Here is an 8,276-nt window from a genome sequence, read left to right on the forward strand (position 1 = left end):
GATCCAGAGAGGTGTTTTCATAGTCATCTCCGAATATTTGCCATCTCGGAATATTTTCGATTTCATTTTTCTATGATATGTCTTTCTATATGAAAATTGGTTATTTACGATGTACGATGATCCCTGTTAAGCATCCATGGCTGAATGGTTAAAGCGCCCAACTCATAATTGGTAAATTTGCGGGTTCAATTCCTGCTGGATGCACACGAACGGGAACATTCCATAAGTCTATTGGAACTGGCTCTCTATCCATGGAATCTCATCCATCATCCATACATAACGAATTGGTATGGTATATTCATACCATAACATAAGAACAATAAGAACTCGAATTCTTATCGATACTGGAACTCAGAGCATAGGAGGGAAAGTCGATTTATGGATGGAATCAAATACGCAGTATTTACAGAAAAAAGTCTTCGTTTATTGGGAAAGAATCAATATACTTTTAATGTCGAATCGGGATTCACTAAGACAGAAATAAAGCATTGGGTCGAACTCTTCTTTGGTGTTAAGGTGGTAGCTGTGAATAGCCATCGACTACCTGGAAAAGGTAGAAGAATAGGACCTATTCTGGGCCATACAATGCATTACAGACGTATGATCATTACCCTTCAACCGGGTTATTCTATTCCACTTCTAGATAGAGAAAAAAACTAAAGGAGAATACTTAATAATACGGCGAAACATTTATACAAAACACCTATCCCGAGCACACGCAAGGGAACCGTAGACAGGCAAGTGAAATCCAATCCACGAAATAATTTGATCCATGGACGGCACCGTTGTGGTAAAGGTCGTAATTCCAGAGGAATCATTACCGCAAGGCATAGAGGGGGAGGTCATAAGCGCCTATACCGTAAAATAGATTTTCGACGGAATCAAAAAGACATATCTGGTAGAATCGTAACCATAGAATACGACCCTAATCGAAATGCATACATTTGTCTCATACACTATGGGGATGGTGAGAAGAGATATATTTTACATCCCAGAGGGGCTATAATTGGAGATACTATTGTTTCTGGTACAAAAGTTCCTATATCAATGGGAAATGCCCTACCTTTGAGTGCGGTTTGAACTATTGATTTACGTAATTGGAAGTAACCAATTAGGTTTACGACGAAACCTAGAAATCGATCACTGATCCAATTTGACTACCTCTACGGGATAGACCTCAACAGAAAACTGTTGAGTAACGGCAGCAAGTGATTGAGTTCAGTAGTTCCTCATAGAAAATTATTGGCTCTAGAGATATGGTAATATGGAGAAGACAAAATTGTTTGAAGCACGCACAGAACCGGAAGCGCCCCTTGTTTCAAAGAGAGGAGGACGGGTTATTCACATTTAATTTGATGGTCAGAGGCAAATTGAAAGCTAAGCAGTGGTAATTAAGACCCCCGGGGGAAAATAGGGATGTCTCCTACGTTACCCATAATATGTGGAAGTATCGACGTAATTTCATAGAGTCATTCGATCTGAATGCTACATGAAGAACATAAGCCAGATGACGGAACGCAGAGACCTAGGATGTAGAAGATCATAACATGAGCGATTCGGCAGATTTGGATTCCTTTCCTATATATCCACTCATGTGGTACTTCATCATATGATTCATATAAGATCCATCTGTCTAGAGATCGTCATATACATCTAGAAAGCCGTATGCTTTGGAAGAAGCTTGTACAGTTTGGGAAGGGGTTTTTTGAGAGAAAAGAAGAATCTACTTCAACCGATATGCCCTTAGGCACGGCCATGCATAACATAGAAATCACACGTGGAAGGGGTGGGCAATTAGCTAGAGCAGCAGGTGCTGTAGCGAAACTCATTGCAAAAGAGGGTAAATCGGCCACTTTAAGATTACCATCTGGGGAGGTCCGTTTAGTATCCCAAAACTGCTTAGCAACAGTCGGACAAGTGGGTAATGTTGGGGTGAACCAAAAAAGTTTGGGTAGAGCCGGATCTAAGTGTTGGCTAGGTAAACGCCCCGTAGTAAGAGGGGTAGTTATGAACCCTGTGGACCACCCCCATGGGGGCGGTGAAGGGAAAGCTCCCATTGGTAGAAAAAAACCCACAACCCCTTGGGGTTATCCTGCGCTTGGAAGAAGAACTAGGAAAAGGAAAAAATATAGCGATAGTTTTATTCTTCGTCGCCGTAAGTAAATACGTAACTAGGAATATGGAAAATTGCATTTTTGGAATTTGCAATAATGCGATGGGCGAACGACGGGAATTGAACCCGCGCATGGTGGATTCACAATCCACTGCCTTGATCCACTTGGCTACATCCGCCCCTTATCCAGCTAAAGGATTTTTTGCTTTTTTCCATTGATCATTATTCTATTTATTCTGACCTCCGTACTTCGATCGAGATATTGGACATAGAATGCCACTCTTTAAAAAGGAAAAAAGGAGTAATCAGCTGTGACACGAAAAAAAACGAATCCTTTTGTAGCTCATCATTTATTGGCAAAGATAGAAAAGGTCAATATGAAGGAGGAGAAAGAAACAATAGTAACGTGGTCCCGGGCATCTAGCATTCTACCCACAATGGTTGGCCATACAATCGCGATTCATAATGGAAAGGAACATATACCTATTTACATAACAAATCCTATGGTAGGTCGCAAATTGGGGGAATTCGTGCCTACTCGGCATTTCACGAGTTATGAAAATGCAAGAAAGGATACTAAATCTCGTCGTTAACTGAATTCTGAATAGAAAGATTAAGAAGAAAAAAAAGATTCAAAATAAAGTAAAGGTAGGCGGGGAATAACCTTATTTATGACAAGTTTCAAACTAGTAAAGTATATCCCTAGGATAAAGAAGAAGAAAAGTGGGCTAAGGAAACTCGCAAGGAAAGTTCCAACCGATCGTCTACTTAAGTTCGAGAGAGTTTTCAAAGCACAAAAACGTATCCCTATGTCTGTTTTCAAAGCACAAAGAGTTCTTGACGAGATTCGCTGGCGTTACTACGAGGAAACTGTTATGATACTGAACCTCATGCCCTATCGAGCATCTTATCCCATCTTAAAGTTGGTTTATTCGGCAGCCGCAAATGCTACTCATTATAGGGATTTCGACAAAGCGAATTTATTTATTACTAAAGCCGAAGTCAGTAGGAGTACTATTATGAAGAAATTCAGACCTCGAGCTCGAGGACGTAGTTTCCCCATAAAAAAAAGCATGTGTCATATAACAATTGTACTAAATATAGTAAAGAAATCTAAATAACCTTTAGATCCATCTAAGATTTCGATTCCCAGTAAAAAAAAATATAGAATAGAAAAATATGGGACAAAAAATAAATCCACTCGGTTTCAGACTTGGTACAACCCAAAAACACCATTCCTTTTGGTTCGCACAACCAAAAAATTATTCTGAAGGTCTACAGGAAGATAAAAAAATAAGGGATTGTATCAAGAACTATATACAAAAGAATAGGAAAAAGGGCTCGAATAGAAAAATAGAATCAGACTCAAGTTCCGAAGTAATTACACATAATAGAAAAATGGACTCAGGTTCAAGTTCCGAAGTAATTACACATATAGAAATCCAAAAAGAAATCGATACGATCCACGTCATAATCCATATTGGATTCCCAAATTTATTAAAGAAAAAAGGAGCAATCGAAGAATTAGAGAAAGATCTACAAAAGGAAATTAACTCTGTAAACCAGAGATTTAATATTTCTATCGAAAAAGTGAAAGAACCTTATAGACAGCCTAACATTCTTGCAGAATATATAGCTTTCCAATTAAAAAATAGAGTTTCATTCCGAAAGGCAATGAAAAAAGCCATTGAATTAACTAAAAAAGCAGATATAAGGGGAGTAAAAGTAAAAATTGCGGGTCGTCTCGGAGGAAAAGAAATTGCACGCGCCGAATCTATTAAAAAGGGTAGACTTCCCCTCCAAACAATTCGCGCTAAAATTGATTATTGCTGCTATCCAATTCGGACTATCTATGGAGTATTAGGTGTAAAAATTTGGATATTCGTAGACGAAGAATAAGTAATCTTGTCTTCGGATTCTGTCCATTGATAGAATAAAAAATGACAAGAGACTTTTTTCCTGAAATCCCTGCAAAAGAAGAAATTATACCTCTTTCTATAAGATTTAATGAAAATTGATAAATCATTTAATATAATTGCTATGCTTAGTGTGTGACTCGTTATTTTTTTCTTTTTTTTAAGAAAAAAACTTAGTAATTATAGAAAATTAACTAATAACCAACCTATTGCTTCGTATTGTCGAGATCCTAACTAAGAAACAGTCACTATATGAATAAATACCTCTATCATAAATGAGTAGATGTGTCATATAGTTGTAGCAACTGCAATTTTTTCTCTAAAAAAGAAAAGGGATTCTAGGTTGTGAAGCAAAACTAAAGGGATGTGGATAAAGGGAGGGATGATAGAAAGAAGGAAGAGGAAATAAATAAGATATAGGATTCCACTATGTATGGTCTATGAATTACATCATAAAAGGCAATGTGATAAAGCATCAATATAATAAAAATAATAGAGAATTAAAAATTGTAACTTGAAACAAGAACTACAAATTTAAAGCAATAATAAAGAGCCGCCCGGGTTAATAAAACTGAGAAAATTAACTCGGAAAGAAATTTTTTGGAAGCTCCGTTGCGGGATTCAGACCTAACCATTCAAGGAGAAGCAGTGGGAACGACAGAACCTATGATTCCATAGGATTTTATTGAAAAGAATCCTAACACTTCATTGGGTGGGATGGCGGAACAAACCAAAAAAATTGTCTTATTTGGTAAGTTTATAAATTAACAAATAAGACAGGAAAGAGTAAATATTCGCCCGCGAAATTCTTATTGAATTAGAATACTTTACCGCGATTCAATAAGAGTAAAAATAAGGATTTTTTTAAGAAGGATTACATTATCTATAAATATAGAATTTAGATAAATATACACACACATCTGGATATATTCTAGATCTTCTTTTTTGACTATATATTATATTTTTCTGTTTTAACAAATTCAATATAAAAAAAACCGAACTTTTTCTATTATCTATTAATGTGTATCTATCCGTACCGTAATATTTTTGAATATTATGAATTAGAGAAATTTACATGCTTTCTCATTCCATTCGCGAGGAGCTGGATGAGAAGAAACTCTCATGTCCAGTTTTGCAGTAGAGATGGAACTAAGAAAGAGAACCATCGACTATAACCCCAAAAGAACCAGATTTCGCAAACAACATAGAGGAAGAATGAAAGGAAAATCCTGCCGAGGCAATCGTATTTGTTTTGGTAGATATGCTCTTCAAGCACTTGAACCCGCTTGGATCACGGCGAGACAGATAGAAGCAGGACGAAGAGCAATAACACGATATGCACGTCGTGGTGGAAAAATATGGGTACGTATATTTCCCGACAAACCGGTTACACTAAGACCCACGGAAACACGTATGGGCTCGGGAAAGGGGTCCCCCGAATATTGGGTATCCGTTGTTAAACCTGGTCGTATACTTTATGAAATGGGGGGAGTATCTGAAACTGTAGCTAGAGCAGCTATCTCCATAGCTGCCAGTAAAATGCCCATACGAAGTCAATTTATTCGATTAGAGATATAGAACCCTAAAAGGGGTATGGAAGATAAAAAAAAATGCCCGGTTTTTCTTTCTGGAAAGACAATATTTCTTTCATCCTTTTGCATTGAAATAACAAATTGAAATCAAAATAAAAAATAATATGATTCAACCTCAGACCCTTTTAAATGTAGCAGATAATAGTGGAGCTCGAAAATTGATGTGTATTCGAGTCATAGGAGCTGCTGGTAATCAGCGATATGCTCGTATTGGTGATGTTATTGTTGCTGTAATCAAAGACGCATTGCCCCAAATGCCTCTAGAAAGATCCGAAGTAATTCGAGCTGTAATTGTACGTACATGTAAAGAGTTCAAATGCGAAGACGGTATAATAATCCGCTATGATGACAATGCTGCGGTTATAATTGATCAAAAAGGCAATCCAAAAGGAACTCGAGTTTTTGGCGCGATTGCCGAGGAATTGAGAGAATTGAATTTTACCAAAATAGTTTCATTAGCTCCTGAAGTATTATAAATACTAGTAGGCGAAATTGAGACCAAAGAATTAATTTAGTAGATTGTGTTTTACGTATATGTTTTAAAATCCAAAATGAAAAAAAAAAAGAAAACATGTTGATTATAGAAAAATTAGGAGGAACCTAGAATTAGAGTCTTATGGGCAAGGACACTATTGCTGATTTACTAACCTCTATAAGAAATGCGGACATGAATAAAAAAGGAACAGTTCGAGTAGTATCTACAAATATTACCGAAAACATTGTTAAAATACTTCTACGAGAGGGTTTTATTGAAAGTGTTCGGAAACATCAGGAACGTAACAGATATTTCTTGGTTTCAACTTTGCGACATCAAAAGAGAAAGACTAGAAAAGGAATATATAGAACAAGAACCTTTTTAAAGCGTATCAGCCGACCCGGCTTACGAATTTATACCAACTATCAAGGAATTCCTAAAGTTTTGGGTGGAATGGGAATTGCTATTCTTTCTACTTCTCGAGGAATAATGACAGATCGAGAAGCTCGACTAAACAGAATTGGGGGAGAAGTCTTATGTTATATATGGTAATCGCCCCGCCTATAGTGCTTGAATTCTATCTCGCCCTTCCTATTTTTAAAATAAAAATAGAAAAATAGGAGAAAAAAAATATGACAGAAAAAAAAAATAGGAGAGAAAAAAAAAACCCGAGAGAAGCAAAAGTAACTTTCGAAGGTTTAGTTACGGAAGCCCTACCCAATGGAATGTTCCGCGTTCGGCTAGAGAATGACACCATCATCCTAGGCTATATTTCAGGAAAGATACGGTCTAGTTCTATACGAATACTGATGGGGGATAGGGTCAAAATTGAAGTAAGTCGTTATGATTCAAGCAAGGGACGTATAATTTATAGACTTCCCCATAAGGATTCGAAGCGTATCGAAGACTCGAAGGATAGCGAAGATTTGAAGGATAGCGAAGATTTGAAGGATACCAAAGATTCAAAGGATTAGGTTTTTCTTTTTTTTCTAGGGTAATAAATTCTAAGTTCTAAAATTCAAGCGAAGAGACTTATTTTTTCCAAAAGATTAGATTCATAGTTTAAAAAAGGATACGGAAATATGAAAATAAGAGCTTCCGTTCGTAAAATTTGTACAAAATGTCGACTGATTCGTAGGCGTGGACGAATTAGAGTCATTTGCTCTAATCCGAAGCATAAACAAAGACAGGGGTAATCTTTCGAAAAAGAACTTTACTTTCTAAAAAGTAAAAAAAAGTACCCGCGGAAATGTTCCAATTCCAAATAAAATAATTTCATTTAAAATAATTAAAGTAAAGGGTTTATTTTACCCTGAAACGGATATCTTTGTATCTTTTTTTCTTTTTTTTATTTCTAACTCATATTTATGAGATAATAAAATATGGCAAAAGCTATACCAAAAATTGGTTCACGTAAGAAAGTGCGTATTGGTTTACGTAGGAATGCACGTTTTAGTTTACGGAAGAGTGCACGTAGAATAACAAAAGGGGTTATTCATGTTCAAGCTAGTTTCAACAATACCATTATAACTGTTACAGACCCACAAGGTCGGGTGGTTTTTTGGTCCTCGGCCGGTACTTGTGGATTCAAAAGCTCAAGAAAAGCATCACCCTATGCTGGTCAAAGAACAGCAGTAGATGCTATTCGTACAGTAGGTTTGCAACGAGCAGAAGTTATGGTAAAGGGCGCTGGTAGTGGAAGAGATGCCGCATTACGAGCCATTGCTAAAAGTGGTGTGCGATTAAGTTGTATACGCGATGTAACACCTATGCCGCATAATGGATGTCGACCGCCTAAAAAAAGACGTCTGTAAAAGAATTAACCCGCTTTCAACTTTCATTTCAAGAGAAATAAACGATTCAATGATAAAATAATAATACTAGTCTATTATGGTTCGAGAGGAGGTAGCAGGATCCACTCAAACACTACAGTGGAAGTGTGTTGAATCAAGAGTAGATAGTAAGCGCCTTTATTATGGTCGTTTCATTCTGTCCCCGCTTAGAAAAGGTCAAGCGGACACCGTCGGTATTGCCTTGCGAAGAGCTTTACTTGGAGAAATAGAAGGAACATGTATCACACGTGCAAAATTTGGGAGCGTGCCGCACGAGTATTCTACAATAGCAGGTATTGAAGAATCCGTACAAGAAATTTTACTAAATTTGAAAGAAATTGTATTGAG

General features: G+C 36.9%; 1 long non-coding RNA gene across 1 annotated transcript; it reads right to left on the reverse strand.

Moving 5' to 3' along the window:
* Nucleotides 1–305: 305 nt before the first annotated feature.
* On the reverse strand, nucleotides 306–3,629 carry LOC141029565 (uncharacterized). Its single transcript, XR_012191719.1, has 2 exons — nucleotides 1,728–3,629; nucleotides 306–1,063 (listed from the first exon to the last, which is right to left on the reverse strand). It is a non-coding gene; the product is annotated as an uncharacterized lncRNA (long non-coding RNA).
* Between the last annotated feature and the right edge of the window lie 4,647 nt (nucleotides 3,630–8,276).

The sequence above is a fragment of the Aegilops tauschii genome, unplaced genomic scaffold, assembly GCF_002575655.3.
Source record: "Aegilops tauschii subsp. strangulata cultivar AL8/78 unplaced genomic scaffold, Aet v6.0 ptg000370l_obj, whole genome shotgun sequence".
Lineage (NCBI taxonomy): Eukaryota > Viridiplantae > Streptophyta > Magnoliopsida > Poales > Poaceae > Aegilops > Aegilops tauschii.